Below are 23,522 nucleotides of genomic sequence, written 5' to 3'. Positions count from 1 at the left end.
TGCTTGTGTGCATTTATGTTGTGTTGTAACATTTTGAGCGCGTATCAGAACGTGTCACAAAGCAAGCAGCGCACAAAAAGGAAAACCGCAGGACGCGGGGTTCGGATTCGTTTGATGTGTATGTGACAAGCCGGAGCTGCGCAGGAACGAAACCGAGCTCATAAACGGAACGCTGGCCACTCCATAATGGAATGCATCGTTGCGTGTAATCGAGGAATTCACTCGTTTTTCTGTTCTTCCATGTTTTCTGCGCAGCCTTCAAGCTTACGTAACCGTTAAGGCCAAACTACACGTATGCTTGCCGGCGCGTGAAAGCTCGCGCCTGGCATTTGCCACGCCTCGCGAGTAATGGCGATTAGAAACTACAAGATGCGCGCCAGCACGCGTCCAGTTGGCTCACATTTTAATAATAATAATAATAATAATAATAATAATAATAATAATAATAATAATAATAATAATAATAATAACATTTATTTTCCATCAACGTGATGGGGGACATTGTTTCGTATTTTGTGAGGCAGCCAGAGCCCCGATATTTGTATGGAGAATCTAGACAGATTTAGAACAGCGTTTGTCGCCTTACGTACATGAAACGCAAGCGCACCTTTGCGGGACGTTTTGGTGTGCGTCCCCTTCGAGACATTCAGTTTAACGTGCGGGAATGCAAACGAAAGGAAATTCTATTGAGCGTGATGTTAAAAATTAATTTCGCTCATACAGAAAGTGCAGCAGCCGTGGAACCACCCACTTCCAGATCCAGTGAACGAGCATGATATAACAAGTACGTGATGACCAGCTTCGCAAGCGCCGGCACAGAAATCTTGACGTCGCAATTTGCGCAGGGTTCATTCACAGCTTCTTTGCTCTGATCTCGCCGAGGAATTGCGGTCCTAATTACGTTGTGTGATCACAGTCCCAAAAAAATGTTATCTCTTATTTTCTCGGGCATCATATTATAGGAATGAGCGGAAGCACCATATTACTGCATCTTTGGTAAACATGTTTTAGTCCACAACATGGGTGCAATAGCACTCGAGTAACTTCTCCTAAAAGCGTCCTCCTCCCACAACCGGTGTCCGCTGCTGCTCTTCTCGGCACTGAGAACAACGATGCTTTTGGTACCCGTGATTTACAACTCAGAGCGAACAAATAAATCTGCTTATTGATCGTTCCTGGAGCAGAAATACCGCACCTATTTGCTGCGGACTCCGCTTATTCGCCATCGGAGATGAGCATCCGCCAACCATGCCGCTCACCTTTTGGTCCTAGAAGCTTCAACATATCTTAGCAACTTGCAAACACGCAACAGCAGAGACATGTATCTCTTCATTGCACGAAGTGACGGCTACAGGTGACAGTCTTTCATTCTGCGTGCTTTATTTGTTACTTGCCGTCTGTCACAAGTATACCAGACGACATGCGCCCCTGAGAGCCGTTTTGCTGAGCGCAGCTCCACCTTTGCGTCATGATGCGGAGAAGTGGGTGGGGAACTACGCTCAAGAAGGGTCGGTCATGTATGTCTTTCTCTATGGGCCGGTCGGCCCATCTACTCCTCTAGTCACCATAATCATGTTGTTGCTATACGGAAGTGTCTCGCTAGGCCGACGGGCACCGGAATCGCAGAACGATCTCACAAATTGGACGCGCTATGCGCTCATAACTAAAGCGTCAGCTGCGTTTAGACAGAAAGCGAAAGCTCATTTCAATAATTCTTGTCGGTCAACGCGAGTGGGAACGTAGCCATCACGAAAATTCACGTTGAAGCGGGAGCCATGGTTGCGCCACGTTGGACAACGCTATTTCTTAGCGTGCGTCAACATTAGATATGTGCTCGCGCCGCGCTTCGACTCGGACTATCTGTCGTGCACCATCTGCGCATGCGTGCGGCGCGTGAGCGCGAGCTATCGCGCGCCGGCACGCGTACGTGTAGTTTGGCCTTTAGCTACTCCCACATTTCCTTCCAAGCTTTTGCAAGCGCCTGTCTACTGCTGGATCCTTCTGCTCGTCTTTGTCTCCTGCGTTTATTGTCATTCTGCGTTCATGTGCGGTCCTCCGTGTATATATCGCTCTATAAATTAGCAACCGAATGTATCTTCAATCCTGTGAACAATTGCTAATTAGTGCAATCCAACTACTGCGCCGTTCTTATTAAAGTTCTGACTCGTCGGCAAACGTCGTTGATCACACCAAATGTGAAAAGACGAAATTTCATGGAGTTAGACGACTGCTGAGCAAAGCTTTAGTTGACCAAAATGAAGATCTGGCGTAACTTTGAACGTGCTTCTAGATTACAAGGCGATTATACAAACTGTTGTGACTGTAGTAGCCCAAAGGCGATCCACCTCTAATGTATAAGTTGGTGGGACGTTCCCCACAATAAACGGCTGTATGATTGACTAACCCCCGTATTCAGAAATGCAACTTAAGTCGAAGCCCATGCTTGACTTGATTTAGATGACGCCTGGCGTTAACGTGCCCAAAGACGCTCACTGCGTTTCCTTCGGCGCATTCACGATAGGCGTCACTTAGATCAAGCCAAGCATGGGCTTCAACTTAAGTTGCATTTCTGAATACGGGGGTTGGTGCAGAAATGCACTTCAATGCGGCATGCGCAGCAATTTGGGATAACGACAATGAGTTGCTGTGCGAAGCCCATTCACAGCAGCCTATTTAAACACACAAGGCAGATAAACTGGCAAAACGGGCTCGGTTAACATAATGAAAGCCGCATATATGGTATATAGAAATTATGCAAATAACGTTTAGCGGCAGCACTTATTGGGGAAGTATCATCAGCATTGCACTTAATTAGAGGCGCGAACCGAACAATCTACTTTCTGTAAGGCTATACGTGAATTCTCTTCGGAGTATGCGAACTCGATTAGCGTCTTTGACTGGACGTCATAGATGAGCCACTTTACATATTCGACTATACCATGCCTGCCGACAATTAACAGGGTAAGAAAACGTGTCATGGGCAAGGGAACTGTTTCATTTAGCCAGAGGCCATGTCTACACGGAAAGACTACTGCACTCTCGATGCGCCTTCCTGTGTGAACGTTTGTTGCTCTGTCGCCCAGTTAGGGCATGGAAAAGGGCACGTTGCTATAGCTGTCATGTCGTCTCGGATACGGCTTCAAAGTACATGCTGGATAATCACGCATTACTTCTGCCCTCCGTTCCCTTAGAACGCATCTTATGTGTGACGGTGAGTCTTTGCCTTCTTTTATTTTGTTTGCGTTCCTAATATTAGCACATTGATTTTGGCATCATATCTCTTTTCCGTATGAGAGAGCTCGTTATGCATGAGCTCTTTTTCTACGCTAGCCCAATAGATAAACTGAGTGGCCGGAAGCGGTCTGCTTCTAACCCTTTCATAGGAACCCCACCCCCTGGCCCAACCTGCAATATAAAGCGACGCGCTAAGAAGAACACGCCGACACACATATAGGCTTCCCCTGGTTCAATGAATGCACGACATCGAAGAAAATGGAGCTCGCTCTGGGGGGGCAAGAAATAACGAAAAGCAAGGCAAAAGGGTTGACCGGAAATGCTGCGCAATCATACAGGGGGCAGCTTTATAAAGCCCCCGTACATGCCTCGCCGCGCCGTGATGAACGCCACGGTAGCGCTCGCACGAGCTCGCTCCATTAAGAAAAGCCCAATTTTTGCTGCGCGCGCACGATAAATAATAGCCCACATCGCAGTACGCACGTTCTACGCACTACTATGCCTACGCCGGCAGGACGTGGGCGCATTCGTGCGTCGTAGTACACATTCCTTTAGGCCGGCCTGCCTATTTGGCGCGCAGGTAGCTGGCAGCGCAGCTTAACGAGGGCCCACTGCCGGGCGAAAGGTGCCGCCGGCGCCGCCGCTTCCTGCCCTCGTGCCGCCGGCCACTGCCGCGAGGACCAGGGGTGAGAGAGCGCGGCCGGTCACAAAGGTCCTGAGAACTCTGCCCGCGGCCATCGCGTCCCGCGTGTGCTACTACGCGCAGCGGGGACGTCGTTGGAGGTGACGGCCCTCCGGCAGGGCTGGGCGCGATGAGCCGCGCGTATACACGCCCGTGGACGGAAGTGGGACCGGCCTCGTGACTGGCTGCTCCCTCCATCTGTCTGTCTCGGCTGGCTTCTTTTTTTTTTTCCTTTTTTTTGACATCGGTAATAGCGATCGAGGAGTATATAGACCGATGTGAGGAGAATGTATAAACAAGAGGCAATGACAGCGCAAACATACAACTAAAATGTTCCGCAGCTCTGCCGACGATCGAAATCCACTCGCTGCGAAAGGGAAACCGAAAAAAATTTACATCCTCGCTGGAAATCGTAGCGACCCGGGACTAGATATACGGCAGCACTGAAGATTTCGAGACTGGTAGCAAGCATACCAGGCATTCGCTGTGGTTTTTACAACTTTATCGACTCAAAAGCTGTGTGAACTACTATGGAAGCAAAATGTTTAGAAATAAATAGATATTAGTGTGCCATAAATATTATTGTTCTCCATGACCTCGTTCATTCTCGTTCCAGTTGCCAGTGTCATTGTCTAATTTTGTCAAATATGACGACAGAAAGAGGTTCCTTCGTCAGCAAAGAATGCACAATAGGTAGATACGAAATACATTGACTCTGTGCTGTACATCGGTCATGATGGCTACGGTTTTTTGGAACCCAGACTTGGCCAAGTGGAGTCTTAGGAGGGACAGCGCGGATTCACTGTTTTTAACGATAAGGATTGTTGCGGTATCATCCACTGCGAGTAAGTAAGCCCGATAAAACATGGGTAGACTTTGTCACATTTATTCCCTCTCTTTTGTGTTCATATAGTGTGCGACGCTCTCAAGAACATAGCGCTGCCGTTGCTTCTGTGTGCAAAGCAAACGCTCGGCATCACATGGCCCAAATTGAGAACTATATCCTGCATGCCAGTGGAAGCAAGAATTCATAAACAGTTGACCCGGCCTACACCTGCTATGGGGTGTCTTTAGAGGCCCAGGCGTGTTTTCTTTTTCCCAAGTGCCAGAATGGGGCAGCAGGTTATGAACCTTGACAAGCATCTCCGCGCTGGCGCATGCGGCAAGTCATTTTTAAAAAGTTATTTTCTAACATCGTTTAAGACCCTTATTTCTTCCTCTAGCCCAGGGTGGCTAGTTGCTTAATTGCCTTTTATAGAGACTCTTGAATGCCGGACCGCCTAGAGTATGGGAGGCGAGTGTACTATAATGAACGGCGGCTAAACCTTAGCTTTACAGGAGGTATATTGGTGTGCCCTCGTCGAAAGCATGCATGCGAGCTCCGCCAGCATCATTGTAGGCTGGCATCCGCGACCTAAAGCGATCATCACATTTGAGGACTTCGGTGCGAGGTTTTCTTTCTGCCTCCGCTTCGCAATCAGGTTTATCCCCAGCCTCGGCGCCGATGCTGGCACTGACTGCGTGCATCGTGCGAGCGTCCGACCGTGACAAGCACCGGGACCTGCGGGCCGAGTCACTTTACTGGGCAAAAGCTCAGCGGCGGCAGCTCAGGTGGAGAGAGCGCGACGGCTGCCAGAGTTTGCGGTTGTTGCCTTGGCTTCATTGAGATAAGGAAAGAGGAAGTGAGGTCAATTACTCTCGTCCCGACGGGTCAGTGTTTAACTCCGCGATGTAGCTGCTTTGCGCGATATGCCTGAGATTGTGGTGCTCGTCCGTTTTCGCGTTTTGTTTTCCTTCGGCATTTTCCGCTCCGCCATGCGCAGACGTCGCCGGTCAGGCTTATGGACAGGAAATACTCTGGGCTGCTCGCCACGCGCGCATAGTGGTATGTTGTTGCTTGAAGGCGTGGTCCTCCACTTTCTACTGCACGCTTTTCTTACATGTATTGTTTGTGCTAATGCCTGCAGGTGTATTCAGGGCGTAACACTAGATTTCGGCAGAACTATCCTCATTACGAAGTCCGTACCACACGCACATGTTTAATCTCAGGCAAACAAAGCATATGAGAGACTGCAGAAGAGATGAAAACCGTGGCTTGTTTAGCTGGCTCATTGCTGTAGCGGCGGCTAGGGTGAAGATAACCGTAACACGTGCAAATCGGCAGACTAATTAAGAGTGTTTGCTAATTGCGTTCAGAATGCGTAAATCCCGAGTCCGTAATTTATTGGAACAATTAAAGCCAGAGCGCAAGGCACCACCATTTATTTAGAACTCTGAGACTAGTGCCAGCCTCTAGAGATATGAGATATTCCTTTAAAAAGTCGTTGTGGAAATGTTTGCTCTCCTGTTGACCGTTTGTGGCTTTTGATGGAACTTTCGTTTAAATGCAGTTAAGTATCAAACATTTGTTCAAGCAAGGGAGCACCCTTCTAAAGACTTCAGGGGTGATTTAGCGGTAAATGCGAAAGATATGCATTAGCATTACGTCGCACCTATTCAATCTACGTCGCACCCGGATCCATGATTTAAACTGCGTTCACCACATTGCAAAGTGTTGTTCAGGAGCGTACTCGACAGCCGCCCTGCTTCTTCGAGGAGCGAAGTGCAAGTGATGGCGGGCCGGAGTAAAGGTGTAAACGGTTGAAAAAAAAAAACAAGAAAACATTGGACATTTTGGAGAAAAAGAAAACACCCAGGTTTTTTCGTTTTTTTTTTTTGCAACCAGGATGAAATTGAAAAAAGAAAAAAAAAAACAGAGCTTCCCCGCAAAATTTTTCCGTTGCGAAGGTGGCAAGGACTTCGCTTCAACCAACCCTTGATTGACCTCGTCTGTCGCGTACTGCAGAGTCCCCCCTTCTGCGGCGTGTGAAAGAAAGTGGTTCGAGTATGGAAATGCGCACACCAAGCTACGCAACAGGCTCTCAGCGGATCGCGTGCAAAAAACTTATGTACGTGCACTCAAACCTCAATAGAGTGTTTTAGTTGAGCGTCTTTAGGGTACGCTCCGCTCCGAGTGGCCCCGCTAAGCCAATGCTGAGCGGCGGACGAGCACAACGAAAGATAAAAGAGCGAACGCGTAGCGGCATGTTGAAGACGCGTGCCGAGAACGGCGGATACTAATAAGCGTGGCCCCTTCAGTGACGCGCGTGCGGGAAACCGGCGTCATGCGGTCCCGCCCAACCACTCGATGCGCACTCGTAACTAGTCTCAGCCGGACGGCTCGTTTCGTACTACATATTGTCTGCTCGCGTCAGTTCTCGCTCGCACTTGTTTCGTTTGCTTGGTTTTGGCCTCATTCACGCTTGTTTCTATTGTCCTGGTTTGCGATTGTTTTGTAATCTGATTGTATGCAGACACGTCACTAGCGATTGCTAGGCGTCACGGCAACCGCATGACGAGGGTCGGTTCACGAAGCTGTAATAACGACTATAGAACGACCACGACGGCATCCCTGCGGTGGTGCTACTAGGCTCTATTGACCACCAGACAATTTTATACGCATGATATAACCGATTCCTAGCCGCTATTATTGCCAAAGGCCTTTCATGGAGCCCCTACATCTCGTACTTGAAGAATACACTTGCCTCTTTCGCTCGTATACTAAGGTTTATACGTGGCATCTATGCTTTAACTACGCAGGACGCTCCTTCTAAGATACCGGTGATCTAGCAAACCAGTGCTGTCCAACGCTGACAATACTAACAACCGTGTCCTAAAGAGCATTCAGGGCCAAGTCCTTCGAACATGTCTGGGGCTATGTCGATGTGCTTCAACTCTAGCGACTTATATAGCTGTCGACTCATTCCGGGCGCATGTTTGCCATAAATACAAAGTTCCTGGCCACCATCTCGCTCGCTTGCCTGAGCAAAGAACCAAGGAAGCGTTTTCTAGATGAGTTGCGGCTAACTAGCCCTCTTTGTCATTGAAATACTCGTCCGCAACAAGAACGCCATCTCCTGTGTGGTGCCTGAAAAAACGTCCTGCGTACGTTGCTGTTCCAGGAATTGCGAAGAAGGCTACCCTATTCGAGCTTTTGCATAGTTCGCACGCTGATTGAATCCATGTTTATGCGGACGGTTCGGTCTCGGAAAGTTCGATGGGCGCCATTGTTATACTATCTCGATCATTAGTCATCAAGCTTACGACTTCACACTTCACGACATCTACACGTTGCGAACTCGCCGCTCTTCGCGGTTCTGTGGAATACATTTAAAAAGAACCACCTATCAAAGGGACAATATTTTGTGACTCGACAGCAGCCCTCCAGAGCGTGCGAAGTTTAGGACGCGGAAATTACGACCAACTCGTCTATCAAATCAATAAACTTTGCGATTGCGCTTCGGAACGAGGACTTGATATGATATTTCAGTGGCTGCTCGGACAATGCAGTACCGTTGGTAATCACGTCGCCGATGACGCTGCCCGATGTGCAAAGGCTGGAGAACCGACGCTCCATATATCTTTATCGAGAGTAGATGTTGCAAGAGAGCTTCCGAATCTCACGCGTACCATCAGGTGGAGTTACTGGCCTATTCCTGAGAACTGTACTCATCGATTATATATCATCGACCCATGAATGAAACTGCTGTGTTGGCTATATACTAACACTGCTGTATTGGCTATAGGGAGTAGCCTTTACTAGCGCCTACAACCATCACATTAGAATGGCGGACTCACCTTTGTGCACTAAGTGAAAGTGTGAAGAGACCATCGTTCATCTTCTGCGCCACAGTTGTCGGTTCGATGAACAACGCCAGACTCTCCAGTGTGCCCTGAATAGACATAACGATAGGCCATCTACAGATGCAAAGGCCTTGGGAACCTGGAGGGCAGGGTATTCTTTAAATGTGCACCTAGTAGACATGTGCATTTCGTCTGCTGGTGAAGTTCTGATTGGCTCGGCTGGGGCATGCGTCAGAAGGAGACAGACCTTCCCAGAGAATCAGCACCTCAGCAGCAGACAAAATGTACATGTACACTAGGTGAACTATTGCGGAATAACCCCTAACCCCTAGTCTTACAGTTCATCAGCCAAGAAGGCAACATACCTGAGTGCCCGACTTAGGATACGTTGCATCTGGCTTATTGCTTAAAAAAGCGCGATCAAGACGTGTGTCTTCTCTCTCTCTCTTTCTTTCCTTCATTCCCCCATATCCCTCCCCAGGTGTAAGGTAGCAAATTATACAAAATCTGGTAAACCTCCCTGTCTTTGCTTGCTCCCTCTTTCTCTTCTACTAGGAAGGCATGACGAATGTATGAAGACGATTGCATGACGATGAACACATTACGAGTGTCACATGACAACGCTGAAATGACCTCGATACAACAACCATGACCTTATCAAGACCACGATTCCATACCTACTGGCCCAAGCTATTGTACGACTCGTGTTAGGCTGCTGAGCACGAGGTCGCGGGATTGAATCCCGGCCATGGCGGCCGCATTTCGATAGGGGCGAAATGCGAAAACACCCGTGTACTTAGATTTAGGTGCACGTTAAGGAACCCCAGGTGGTCGAAATTTCCGTAGCCCTCCACTACGGCGTGCCTCATAATCAGAAAGTGGTTTTGGCACGTAAAACCTCATAATTTAATTAATTTATTATACGACTTGGGCGACTGGGTCGGGGTAGATGGCGTGACGACAATGGCATGACGGGAGTAAGGTCCCCAAGCTGCAAAGACGGAAATGGACAACCCAGACGGCATCGGGATCATTAGCACATACTTATTGGCACATGCAGGTAAACAACTTCGTCACTGGGTCGGCGTAAAAGGATGGATGGATGGATGGATGGATGGATTGATTCAAAATAGGTGAAGTAGGCAAAGAATGCCATTCGCATCAAAATTGCACGCTGTCGAAGACGATGTCGTGGTCACAAAACAGGCCCTGTTGTCGTTTCTCTGTCACCATCATTCTCTTGCTGCCATGGAGGGAGAGTTCGGACTTGCTTACCCCCTCGTCGTACCGCCAAGATGCCGCTCTCGTCGTAGACGTTGTCAATGTTTCCAGACCAGCTATCACTGTTTTTAACGCTGCTTTAAACTACCACCAATGCACGCGTTCCTTGTCAATTTAGTTGACTTAATTTAGCTCCTCTACCTTAATCTTACATAAATATTTAATAACTTGATTTACAAACATGTGAACCCGATTCCCGTTTGTGAGATAGTGGCCCTTCATATGCCCTCAATTCTTTTCTATACTTCGGAGTTATTCTGTGACTGAGTTGTTTGCATGTCCCACATACTGTTGTTCTTGTTATGGTTTGGTTTCCTAATGGGTATTAGGGCATACTTACTTGGTGCTGGATTCGTGGCGATCATAGAAACCACAGTACCGTGCGGAGGCCTTCCATTGCGCTTAGGTTGGTCGAAGCACGCCACTTCCCCGAGTAGGGGTTGTTGGGGCAATTAATTTTTGGTTGCGGGGCGGAGCGTTCCCGCCAGCCCCTGTTTAAAGGACAAGCCCAAGACAGAAGGAATGCCGTAATCAGTGAAGTCTGGCAAGATATGGGCCAGCGTCGCTGCAGAACTTTCGTAGGTGCCAAGAACCCTATGCCAACGCCGCCAAGGTTAAGTGGTGATCTCTAAAGCCTCCCAGTGGTTACGTTACCGTAAATTTTTTTGCAAGGGAGCAGAGTAGCCGTGTGATCCCTATGGTATACTGCAAGAGGTTCGGTCATCTCCATGTCACACATTTGGTTTGCAAATGTCAAATCTTATATTTGTGGGCGCGTTCACCTGAGTGCAGCACCGAACTGAGAAGCGTTCAAACCTAAATGTAATCAGCCACTGTCGTTCTGGTTTGGAAACGTCTACGTTAAACTCTTGTAGCCTCTGCTTTAGAGGCGTATGATCAATTGAATTTTTTGCTTGCTTACGGGCGTATGAGACATTAGATTTTTGCGTACAGACATGGACATTCAGGCTAGACATAGAAAATCTTCGCTTTTAACACCTCTTTGATGGTGACATGGGTCACCGGTTATGCAGGACTCGGCATGTGGCATGGATATGCACCGGTCTTCAATAAATCTCTTTCACGCTTACTTAGAGCACTGTGTGTGCCCTTCGCGGTATGTGCTGCTCTTTAATGAACCTCTTTGAATTGAATTCTGGCAATGCCTCTTGTCGATGTATGCGTCCGTGGTGTAATGGTGTCAGTATCGGGCTTCTGTTCCCGCTGTCGGATAATTTTAATAATGTTCAGTTAGTTATTTATTACAAATTATCTAGCTAAATATGACAAGTTTACAAAGCCCCGAAGCCACTTGAAGCCATAAAGACGATGTTTTAGCAAATCTATATACTAGCCATACTTCCCATGCTTGCTGAACCAACCAGCTTGCAGCTCCCGTAGACACTAGCGACAGAGTTCCCTCTAGTAATTATTATATGAAAATGCACTGAACTGCTACGGGGGATCTCAAAAGGTTTGGCGATTTTCGAATGACATTCGGATATGTAGCAGGTCACGCAAGAAACATGTCGTTACGTGGTAGTGACCGTGAAGAAAACAGCAAAACTGTAAATGGCGAAACTATAGTGTTTTATTGGGCGAACCTGTACCCTCAAAAACAGGATACGCTCAAAGCACAACGATAGCGGCGAACACAATCGGCGATTGTCGAAAATCTGATCAGCTGGTCAAGCGCGTCGGCTTTTATACATGAGCCATCGAACTATCCAGCGTAATCGCTGCTGCGAGCGTGTCTTCCGGAAAGTTCTACACCATTCGCGTTGCGCATACATGCAATCAGATTACACAAGGTTCGGTGTCAACAGACAGCGGATAGAACCATCGACAACATTCCAGAAACTTCTGATACATCGAGGCGCGTCCTGCGCTGAACGATATTTGTTAGATGATGAAATGCAATCACTTGACAAACAAGTACACGTGTCAATATCATTTCCAATGGTTTCTGCAGCACTTTTCGTAACGATTGGGTGTCTTTAGAGGTCACCGCTTAACCTCGGCCGCCTTGTTGTAGGAACAGAACACCTATATAAACTTAGAGAAGAGAAACTGTACCTTCCACAGTGCAACGGAAATAAGAGTAGCGGTGGCATTGTAAACTAAAGTATGCTACCCGGAGATGGCGCTAGCAAAATCAAAACTAATATCATCGTTATTACGTAGTGAGCAATATGGCCGCTGTGGTAGCGGCTGGTGGGGCTCGTCGCGCTGTTCGCTCGCTGGTTTTGGACGCTTTCTTACCCCTTTCGGGGCGGTATTCGTGTGTACGGTACTCTCGCATGACCACAGATACCTTTATTATGTCGCCAGGTGACCGATAGGCCTCAATTGGCACAAGAACACTTCAAACAAGTAAGCTTACATTGTTTGTTGTCAATGGTGCATGAAGCAGTACATGCCGCAATATTCATATGGGTCAGGTGGAGTTAATGCTGTCAGTCACCGACTTTACAACATGCAGAAACACAGATAGACATCTATTTAACGAAATTGAAAGCTGAAATTGAGTTTCCTCATCGTGTTCGGCTAAAGCAGGGAGAACGAAGCTTCAGATAACGATATTTGTGCTGGGTTACCCTTGTACTTGTATTGCGTATAGTGCTGCTTGACGTGTTTCATAGTATATTGTCTGCGTTCAAAGATTTCAGCTATATTGAAAAAAGAAACATAAAACGTGCTCGGCAAAGATGTACTGTCAGCAGGATAAGTTCGAGCTGCAATGTCCCATTGTTTTCATAACACATCGGCGAGAGGCACGGAGTGTAGGAAAAAAACGCTACGCTAAATTTTACATCACACATTGTCTGCTCTTTATATTCCTGGTACAGGTTTAGTATTTAGTGTTTAGGTGCGGGGCAGTAAAGGCTTCGACACAAGCGTAGTACTCGTAGGAAAGCAGGAATGTTGTGCATGGGGGACAACAGCGCTTACAGGGACCTCTGCAAATATTGTGTGAATAAACAAGGACACTAAATATACGTATAAGTAAGGCCAATTGATGCTCACGAATTCTTGGAAAATGCAATTTACGGTTTCATGTTTAAAAAAGGTCTCGGTTTGTGTATTCAAACAAGTCAAAGAGGTTTTAATGAGATGTAATTTCAATTGAGTAACAGAGGTGAGCAAGAGAAGCCTCAGTCTGGAGTCAACGTTTCAACAAACAAACATATTTGTGAGGACCGTGACGAAGACATGTTCCCACGCTGAGGCTTCTTTTGCTCGTCCACTGTTGATTGTCTTAATGTTAAGCAAAACTTACTTAGAGTATATTTCAAAACGTTTTTGGGAACACACTGGCCAGGTTTGTCATATGTCGTTGGAAGAGAAAGAAAAATTGTCTTTAATGATTTCTCATGCTCTAGTGATTTGTCAGAAATGGGGAGTAGGCAAGTTGTGTGCATTTGCCTTTTCTACCTACCTCTTACGGTGGAGTGCTAGGCTAGTTATTGATTTCATGCAAACTGCACATGAGCCTTTTGTAGTTAACAAATGTAAAATAATGCGTGTATCCATATCTCATTCTAATCCTAGCATTTACCATCTTAACAACGTTCTCTTAGATTTTATCATATCATACAGATATGTTCATATAGACATTACAAATAACTTAAATTGGATCATTATTATAAGCTACGTCATTAACAATGCTAATCACATGCTCGTGTACTCATGGCGCTACTTTTCGAAAGCCCCATCTACTTTAAAGCTACAGCTTTACAAGACTCTAGTAGGCTCGAAACTTGAATATGCATCTGCATTGTGGGATACCAGTAACGCTAATGTTGTTACTTGACTTTAACTAGTACAATATAACTCTACTCGTTTCTTTCTTTCTCATTATAACAGTACCGCGAGTATAACCTTAATAAAAACTAACCTAGCACTTATTCCCCTAGCTAACCGCCGCAAAGTCACCCCCCCCCCCCCCCCCTTTCGCTATTTCATAAAAGTTTCCCTCACACCACACTTCACGTCGAATTCATGCAGCGGCCTCAGTAAATTTCAAACTGCGTTGATAATCGCAGTAAGGTACGAATTGATTCATGTTACACGAAACCTTTCTTTCAATTTTCCGTGGCCACCAAGAAAGTGGAAACCGATCTCGACGTTGAGCGGATGGACAGCAGACTCGACCACTTGATCGAGGCCAAAAACGCCCTGCTCCGCCGATGTAAGGGTCAAAGGCTCAATCGCAGACTATGAAAGAAGATCTCAGAGCTCAACAAAGTCATTGATAACCACTTCAAGGTGCTATACCAGCAGCAGTGGGACGAGCTCTGCGAATCCATCGAAGGATAGATCCGCAACGGCAAATCCTGGGGTATGCTGAAGCACCTTCTCGACGAAAGTGGCTCGAAGTCAAACCAGAGGCATACGTTGGCCCGGGCCCTTCCCGAAGCCATCAGGTCTCACACGGTCGATGAACTCGTCTCAAAACTCGTACAGAAGTACCTGCCCGTCCGTCGCGACGGAGATCCGTCGACCCAACTCCCGGACTACCGAGGCCCTCCACGCCCCGAGCTCGACGAAGACTTCTCCGTTGCCGACGTCAGACAGGCTATCTTCGCACTCAACCGCAAGTCTGCGCCGGGTCCGGACGGAGTCACAAACAGAATGTTCAGAAACCTCGACGACACGTCGATCGTCTTTCTGACCGACAAGATACACAAGTCCTGGAAGAGCGGCGTTGTTCCTGCAGAATGGAAGATGGCCTGCACAGTACTCAGTCCCAAGCCCGGCAAGGCCTCGAACATCGAGAACCTCAGGCCGATTTCTCTAACCTCCTGCGTCGGCAAGGTCATGGAAGTCTAGAAGCGTACGGTGAGGGGCTAGTTGGTATGACATTATGAGAACATAATGTCATACCATAATGCCATAATGTCATAATGAGAACAGTTCTCATAATGTCATGGAAGTCATGGATCATATCAAGTCCTCGTTCCGAAGCGCAATGACAAAGTTTTTTTTATTTGGTAGACCAGTAGGTCGTAATTTCCGCGTCCTAAACTTCACACGCTTCGGAGGGCTGCTTTCGAGTCACAAAAATATTGTCCCTTTGTTAGGTGGTTCTTTTTAAATGTATTCCACAGTAGCGTGAACAGCGGCGAGTTCGCAACGTGTAGATGTCGTGAAGTGTGAAGTCGTAAGCTTGATGACTAACGATCTATATTGTATAACAATGGTGTTCATCGAACTTTTCGAGACCGAACCTTCCGCATAAACATGGATTCGATTAGCGTACGAACTATGCAAAAACTCCAATAGGCTAGCCTTCTTCGCAATTCCTGGAACAGCAGGGTTGGCAGGACGCTTTTTCAGGCACAACACAGGAGATGGCGTTCTTGTTGCGGGCGAGTATCTCAATGACAAAGAGGGCTCGTTAGCCACAAGTCATCTGGAAAACGCTGCCTTGGCTATTTGCTCAGGCAAGCGAGCGAGATTGTGGTCAGGAACTTTGGATTTATGGCAAACATGCGCCCGGAGTGCGTCGACAGCTATATAAGTCGTTATTGGGTGGTCTCTCGCGATGGCAATTGTTGCTAGAGTTGAAGCGCATCGACATAGCCCCAGACATGTTCGAAGGACTTTGCTTTGAATGAGCTGTAGCACACGGATGTTAGTTTTGTTAGTATTGGACAACACTGGTTTGCTACATGACCAGTATCTTAGAAAGAGCGTCCTGTATAGATAAAGCATAGATGCCATGTATAAACCGTAGTATACGAGCAAAAGAGGCAACTGTATTCTTCAAGTATGAGATGTAGGGGCTCCATGAAAGGTCTTTGTCAATAATAACGGCTAGGAATCGGTGATATCTTGCGTATAAAATTGTGTAGAGGTCAATAGACCACTACAACACTGTTTTTCACTCTTCGCAGGTCAGTTCTCTGCCATCAATGCTCATACATATGCATAATGCGCTGTGCTGCTGACTGCAATAATGTCTTCTTCTTGTTCATCTACTATACCACTAGTCTGGAAGGAAAGTTCTTGTCTTGTTCTGACTGTAAGGGGTACTATTACCTCAGAAAGAAATCTTCGTCAGTAACTGAGAGCGCATGCATACACAAAGATGTCAGTTTAAAAGCGTGAGACTTGGATTTGTCCGCGTTGCACATGTATCAAAAACAGTCAGCCAGACACAGGCTGAAATTGTGGGGAAGTTTCCTTTGCCAATCACTTTTCTGCAGTAAACGATAAACTGGATCAACTGACGACAACAGTTGTGCCACTTGCTACTAAGGTAGAACTGGTAATGTTTAAAGCTACTGGGGAGAAGATGGCCGATAAAGTAAGTGAAATTAAGCCTTCAATTGAATTTCTGTCTAGCAAGTACGATACTGTGATTTCTACCATGGAGGCTAACCCAGCGGAGCTGACCCTTCTACACGCTGAAATAGCTTCATTGTCAACTGTTGCCGCTCAGGCTTAGTTTCTGGACAAAGTGAGGTCCCAAGTGAATGATCTTGAACAGTAAAGTAGGAAGTGTAACTTTGAAATGCATTGTCTACCGATCAGGCCTAATCAGAATTTGAGGTCTTTCACGGGGGAGTTGGCCCAGCATTTAAAGCTGTCAGACTTTCAACCTAGTATGATTACTACTATGTATCGCCTGCTCAGTAGGACAGATTCCATTCTGCCCAAACTGGCCCAGACTTGTGATGTTGCAATAACAGGCAAGTTGCTTGGCGCAATAAAGGGTCTCCCGGGTTTGGTTCAAGCAGGGTCATTCCCGCGGCTTTATTTCAATGAAAATTTGACGCGCCACAACAAGGATCTGTGCAGACTGGCACGTCTGAAGGGGAGGGAAAGGGTTTTCAGTTCGTTTGGACAATGAATGGCAAGATTTTCGTCAAGAAATGTGAGGGCGCTTCCATCATCCTTGTAGAGAAGCAGCCTGAACTGGGTAAGATATGCTAAGATGGCAGATGCCGGCTAACTGACTTGCAATAATTTTGTAGAGGTTTCGAAGTTTTTCAGTACTTACAGAGGTGATACTTTTCGGGCCACACATGTTAACGTTCGCTGCTTTCGAAAAGACTGGGACGAATTTTGTGCGCTCACGTCATCTACTCGCCCCGACTATGATGTGTTTATAATAAGAGAAATTAATGCAACAGCAGACTGCCTAAGGCATTGCACATTGCCAGGTTACAGGTTTTCTTACGCGCTTGAAGTGTAGCGGGGTGGAGTTTTAGCAGTATTTGTTAGAGATACCTTAATTGTAACAGAGCTAAGTTTTAGCTTTCACCAGGCTGAAGTTATTGCCCTCCGACTAAATACGCCTACCTTGCCGTCGGTTTTGTTTGCTGTTTATCGACCTCCTTGTTTCAACGGAAGAGTGTTCCTAGCCGAACTCGATCCCGCACTCTCGACTCAGTCACATGGAGATGGAAATAGGCTATTCTTCGTCAGTATATAGAATGCGAACCAGCTCGCTCTGCATTCAGTACATGTACTTGATAAAACTTTTCACGTCACGCGCGGCGCTGATTCTAGACGATGCCACTGGAAGGGTAAGGCTTAGGCGACGATTGTACACAGCTTTTGAGCGAGATTTACCTAGAAAATACCGTTTGCGTTGAATGGGAAGGGATGAGGAGCGAGGAGAAAGTTCATATTAACAGGGAACTGAGGCAGGGGTGCCCTTTATCCCCACTGCTGTTTATTATGTACATGGTGAGGATGGAGTGGGCGCTAGAAGGAAGTAATATCGGCTTCGATCTCTCATACAAACAGGCGGTTACAGTAGTAGAGCAGCAGCTTCCAGGTTTATTTTATGCGGACGACATTGTTTTGCTAGCTAACAAGCAAAGTGATTTGCAACGTCTGGCTAATATCTGTGGACAGGAAAGCAACAATTTAGATTTGAACTTCAGTGTTAGAAAATCAGGTGTTATGATATTCAATGAAAACACTGAACAGACAGTGGCGATACTGGGCCAGGAAATACCTCGGGTAACAGAATATAAATACTTTGGTATATGGATAAACGAAGGCAATAGATACATGGTAACACATGAAAATTAAAACAATAACAGTGAAGGGGAAGAGAAGTGCAGCCATAATGAAGCACAGAGCACTATGGGGATACAATAGGCACGAGGTGCTCCGAGGTACGTGGAAGGGTGTAATGGTTCCAGGACTTACTTTTGCAAATGCGGTTGTTTGCTTTAAATCAGGGCTACAATCAGGAATCAATGGCAACCAAAGTTCAGTAGGTCGCCTCGCATTGGGCGCTCACGGGAAGACTACATTAAATGTAGCTGTGCAGGGTGATATGGGCTGGACTAGTTTTGAAGTGAGGGAAGCTCGCAGTAAAATTGAGTATGAAGAACGACTGAGAAATGTGGAAGAAAGTAAATGGGCTGGGAGAGTGTTCAGGTATCTATACAGGAAAAACATTGATTCACAGTGGAGGAAAAGAACTAGGAAGCTTACCAGCAAGTATGTGGCCTGTAGGGTGGGCAACACAGCAACAAAGAACGTCAAGCGGAAAGTTAGAGAGAGTGAAATAATCTCGTGGGGGGCGGCAATGGAAAAGAAACCTGTCATGAGTAACTACTTAAGAAGAAAAAATGAAATCAAGAAAGAAACAATTTATGATAATTCAAAGGGAAGCTCATTACTTTTCGAAGCGAGATCGGGATGCCTTAGAACACGCACCTATAAAGCCAGATAGAAGAAGCATGTGCTTGCTGCGGTAAATCTAGGGAAACTATGGAGCATGTTTTATTAGAATGTGAAGACGTCTACCCAGCGGTCGATTTAGGCACCACTGGCCTCCTTGAAGCCCTTGTGTTCAGCGAGAGCAGTGGAAAAGTAAACATGTCAGCAATAGGGATTAGTAAGAGGCGATGGCAGGATTGGTGGAAGAAGAGTAGGGAAACGGCAAAAAAACGGAGACGTACAAAAGAACAGTTCGCAATAGGGTATCAGAAAATCGGGTTGTGGGAGTTGATAGTGTTTTCTTTTTCTTTTTTTATTATTTAACCTAGGTAGGAAATTAGGCAGTATGATAGCAAGAGCTTGGTGGCGCAACCCCCCACCTCGTTCCAAAGGGGTCGCTCATAACATCCATCCATCCATCCATCCATCCATCCATCCATCCAGCCACGGTATATCCTCGCGCCAAATATCTTGCGTCGTCCCAGGATCCATAAGGAGCGACAGACCTTAGCCGCTTCTCCGGCAAACCTTGACGAGAAGACTATTCTCAGAGGAATTTATTTTGGTGCTTCGGCCCCATCCGAGATGTGCTGTAATAGCAGTATACAGTCCATGACAATTTTTGCATGACACACCCGACTTCTCAGCCTTTCTTTTTTTCTCTCAATAAATTATACTATCCCCCCGTCTCCACTACTACTATATTATTATTACTACTACTACTACTACTACTACTGCTACTACTACTACTACTACTACTACTACTACTACTACTACTAACTGACTAATACTGTTACTGCTGCTGCGACGGCACCACCACCGCCACCATTGTCTTTGTCGGTATTTATCCAGTAATTGTTTTTTTTTTTGTACTTATCTTTTATGTCTATTGTACGTCCATGCCAAAGTGTTACTAAGCCATTAAAAGAATCTAACACAACCGAATAGAAGGGGCAGCAAGTGGGCAATATGTCAATTAACACCGGCATAACAGTACACAGAAATATTACAATATACCACAGTTAATGAGGTGACACTGTAAGACAACTGCGAAGTCAGTATGTCTTCTGCAGTCAGTACGTCGTATTATTGTTTCTGCTGACGTCGACTACCGCCCGTACACACTCTTCCATGAGCAAGGACTCAGTGGCAAGCGCTCAAAAGAGTTGCGCTGAGGTTGAACGAAACTTGAAATGGAGGGACTGTGATGCCTTTCACAACCACTGTCGGCCACCATCACACATGCTTTGAATTGTCTGAGAACGTCAACTCATGCGCTCAGTTAGGAGGAACACACGCCTTCGTGCAATCTACGCCTGCGCGCACGCTATACGTGCGTGATCGTGGCGTGCCAGTTGCGTCCTCTTGATGTCTTCATCGCAACCCCTACTTCCTTTTAGCAAAAGGGCCCGCAGGAGCGGCGCGTGACCGCGCACCCCGCTTATCACACCATGAAGATCACGTTCACTTTTTTGTTTCTTTTATTTCCACGGCCCAACTGCGGCATACAGTATTACGCGGTGGTCAAGAATCGTGCGAACTCAGCGTGCCCGCCACGTTCCTTCTTTGGCAAGGGACCCTTCTTTCCCTCATACCCTTTCAGAGCAGGTCCGATATCGAGGGCTTTTCTGCCATCTACATACGCGTCCTCACGCGAGCTCACGCGCTTATTGCATCTGCTGCCCGCCGGTTCATTAATTAGTGGTCGGGTGCTTATGTAGTTCCTTCCCCTCTCAACGACCGTTATAACATGCGGTACGCGATATCGGGCCCGGTCCCTTTAAAGAGGGCCGTGCTAGGCTTCGTTCCGCTTTCTTCAAATTACCCTTGCACCACACTTGTGGAGATACGCCTCCTTTTCGCGCCTTTTCTCTTCCCTGCTCGGTCCCCGTGCAGGCTTTCGTGAATATACTCTCATCTCTTCGATATCCGGGTTAGTGCGATCACGAAGCGCATTGCCCAAGTGGTGGACTGCATTCTCCCATGGGACCGCGGATCATCATTATGCAGGCCTCCTGCTTCTGATCTCGGCGGCTCAACAGAACCTTGAAATGAACTTCGCCGGAGCCGGAAACTTATTCGGCGGGGACACGCCATCGCTGAGGTAATTCTGCAGCGGCAGTATTCCTCAAGAGCGATGTTTATTCTCAGCGCAATCATACCGTACAATAAATACACTCCGCCTTTTCTCAGCGCATCCACGCACCACTTGCAGTTCGGAACGAGGGCGCTCGGAGTTGTCAGCTGATGTTAGTGATCACATGATTCTATTAGTGGACTTTACGATCCTGTTCGAAGGAACTTTTGTTGATGTGAGCGTTTTATTCTTTCTGCCAAATTAAGCTTCGACACCTAAGCGGAGGCGCCGTTTTGTTCGAATCATTGCTTTGAGAGTTTCTTTGTTGAATTGAATTCTTGGGTTTTGCGGGCCAAAACCACGATTTGATTATGAGGCATGCCATAGTGGAGGACTCCGGATAAATTTTGACCACCGGGGATCTTTCACGTTTTTTTTTTTCATATTCCAATGGCGGCCTGTCCGGAGCCAGGGATTCTTAGCACCCTCTGCAGCGTCGCAGGTCTGACCGCCGCCGTGGTCAGTTGCTTCGCAGCTGCTGGGGACTGAGGGCCGGGGTTTGATTGTTGTGTTCATATAGGAGGTTGTGGCCAAGTACTGCACCAGGGTGGCCAATCCTGCTCTGGTGAGGGAGTGTGTTACCGGTTCTGGTCACCGGCATCAGGCCACACTCCAGGCCTGTTTATGCAATTTTATCAACACGCGGATTTTTTTTTTTTTTTTTTAAATCCGGTGGAAAATTGCGCGGCACCGGGATTCGAACCACGGACCTCTTGCACGCGAGGCGGATGTTCTACCTCTACGCCACCGCCACCGAATATGAACCTGGCAACGTTTAACGCACGAACATTATCTAGTGAGGCGAGTCTAGCAGTGCTATTGGAAGAATTAGAGGGCAGTAAATGGGATATAATAGGGCTCAGTGAAGTTAGGAGGCCAAAAGAAGCATATACAGTGTTAAGGAGCGGGCACGTCCTGTGCTACCGGGGCTTAGCGGAGAGACGAGAACTAGGAGTCGGATTCCTGATTAATAAGAATATAGCTGGTAGCATACAGGAATTCTATAGCATTAACGAGAGGGTGGCATGTCTTGTTGTGAAACTTAATAAGAGGTACAAAATGAAGGTTGTACAGGTCTACGCCCCTACATCCAGTCATGATGACCAGGAAGTCGAAAGCTTCTACGAAGACGTGGAATCGGCGATGGGTAGAGTGAAAACAAAATACACTATACTGATGGGCGATTTCAATGCCAAGGTAGGCAAGAAGCATGCTGGAGACAAGGCAGTGGGGGAATATGGCATAGGCACTAGGAATAGCAGGGGGGAGGTATTAGTAGAGTTTGCAGAACAGAATAATATGAGGATAATGAATACCTTCTTCCGCAAGCGGAATAACCGAAAGTGGACATGGAGGAGCCCGAACGGCGAGACTAGAAATGAAATAGATTTCATACTCTGCGCTAACCCTGGCATCATACAAGATGTGGACGTGCTCGGTAAGGTGCGCTGCAGTGACCACAGGATGGTAAGAACTCGAATTAGCCTAGACCTGAGGAGGGAACGGAGGAAACTGGTACATAAGAAGCCGATCAATGAGTTAGCGCTAAGAGGGAAAATAGAGGAATTCCAGATCAAGCTACAGAACAGGTATTCGGCTTTAAGCCACGAAGAGGATCTTAGTGTTGAAGCAATGAACGACAATCTTGTGGGCATCATTAAGGAGTGTGCAATAGAAGTCGGTGGTAACTCCGTTCGACAGGATACCAGTAAGCTATCGCAGGAGACGAAAGATCTGATCAAGAAACGCCAATGTATGAAAGCCTCTAACCCTACAGCTAGAATAGAACTGGCAGAACTTTCGAAGTTAATCAACAAGCGTAAGACAGCTGACATAAGGAAGTATAACATGGATAGAATTGAACAAGCTCTCAGGAACGGAGGAAGCCTAAAAGCAGTGAAGAAGAAACTAGGAATTGGCAAGAATCAGATGTATGCGCTAAGAGACAAAGCCGGCAATATCATTACTAATATGGATGAGATAGTTCAAGTGGCTGAGGAGTTCTATAGAGATTTATACAGTACGAGTGGCACCCACGATGATAATGGAAGAGAGAATAATCTAGAGGAATTCGATATCCCAGAAGTAACGCCGGAAGAAGTAAAGAAAGCCTTGGGAGCTATGCAAAGGGGGAAGGCAGCTGGGGAGGATCAGGTAACAGCAGATTTGCTGAAGGATGGTGGGCAGATTGTTCTAGAAAAACTGGCCAGCCTCTATACGCAATGCCTCAAGACCTCGAGCGTACCGGAATCTTGGAAGAACGCTAACATAATCCTAATCCATAAGAAAGGCGACGCCAAAGACTTGAAAAATTATAGACCGATCAGCTTACTGTCCGTTGCCTACAAAGTATTTACTAAGGTAATTGCAAATAGAATCCGGAACACCTTAGACTTCCGTCAACCAAAGGACCAGGCAGGATTCCGTAAAGGCTACTCAACAATAGATCATATTCACACTATCAATCAGGTGATAGAGAAATGTGCGGAATATAACCAACCATTATATATAGCTTTCATTGATTACGAGAAAGCGTTTGATTCAGTCGAAACCTCAGCAGTCATGGAGGCATTGCGGAATCAGGGTGTAGACGAGCCGTATGTAAAAATACTGAAAGATATCTATAGCGGCTCCACAGCCACTGTACTCCTCCATAAAGAAAGCAACAAAATCCCAATAAAGAAAGGCGTCAGGCAGGGAAATACGATCTCTCCAATGCTATTCACAGCGTGTTTACAGGAGGTATTTAGAGACCTGGATTGGGAAGAATTGGGGATAAGAGTAAATGGAGAATACCTTAGTAACTTGCGCTTC

At 46.7% G+C, this 23,522-nt stretch overlaps 1 non-coding gene across 1 annotated transcript; it reads left to right on the top strand.

Annotated features, from left to right (window-relative positions):
- The first annotated feature begins 10,212 nt into the window (after window positions 1–10,212).
- On the top strand, window positions 10,213–10,373 carry LOC126548671 (U1 spliceosomal RNA). Its single transcript, XR_007603011.1, has one exon. It is a non-coding gene; the product is annotated as a U1 spliceosomal RNA (small nuclear RNA).
- Window positions 10,374–23,522: the final 13,149 nt, after the last annotated feature.

This window comes from Dermacentor andersoni, chromosome 1 (genome assembly GCF_023375885.2).
Source record: "Dermacentor andersoni chromosome 1, qqDerAnde1_hic_scaffold, whole genome shotgun sequence".
In the NCBI taxonomy this organism is placed as follows: domain Eukaryota; kingdom Metazoa; phylum Arthropoda; class Arachnida; order Ixodida; family Ixodidae; genus Dermacentor; species Dermacentor andersoni.
Note: the sequence above shows the minus strand (reverse complement) of the source record. Positions and strands in the feature narration are given on the sequence as shown.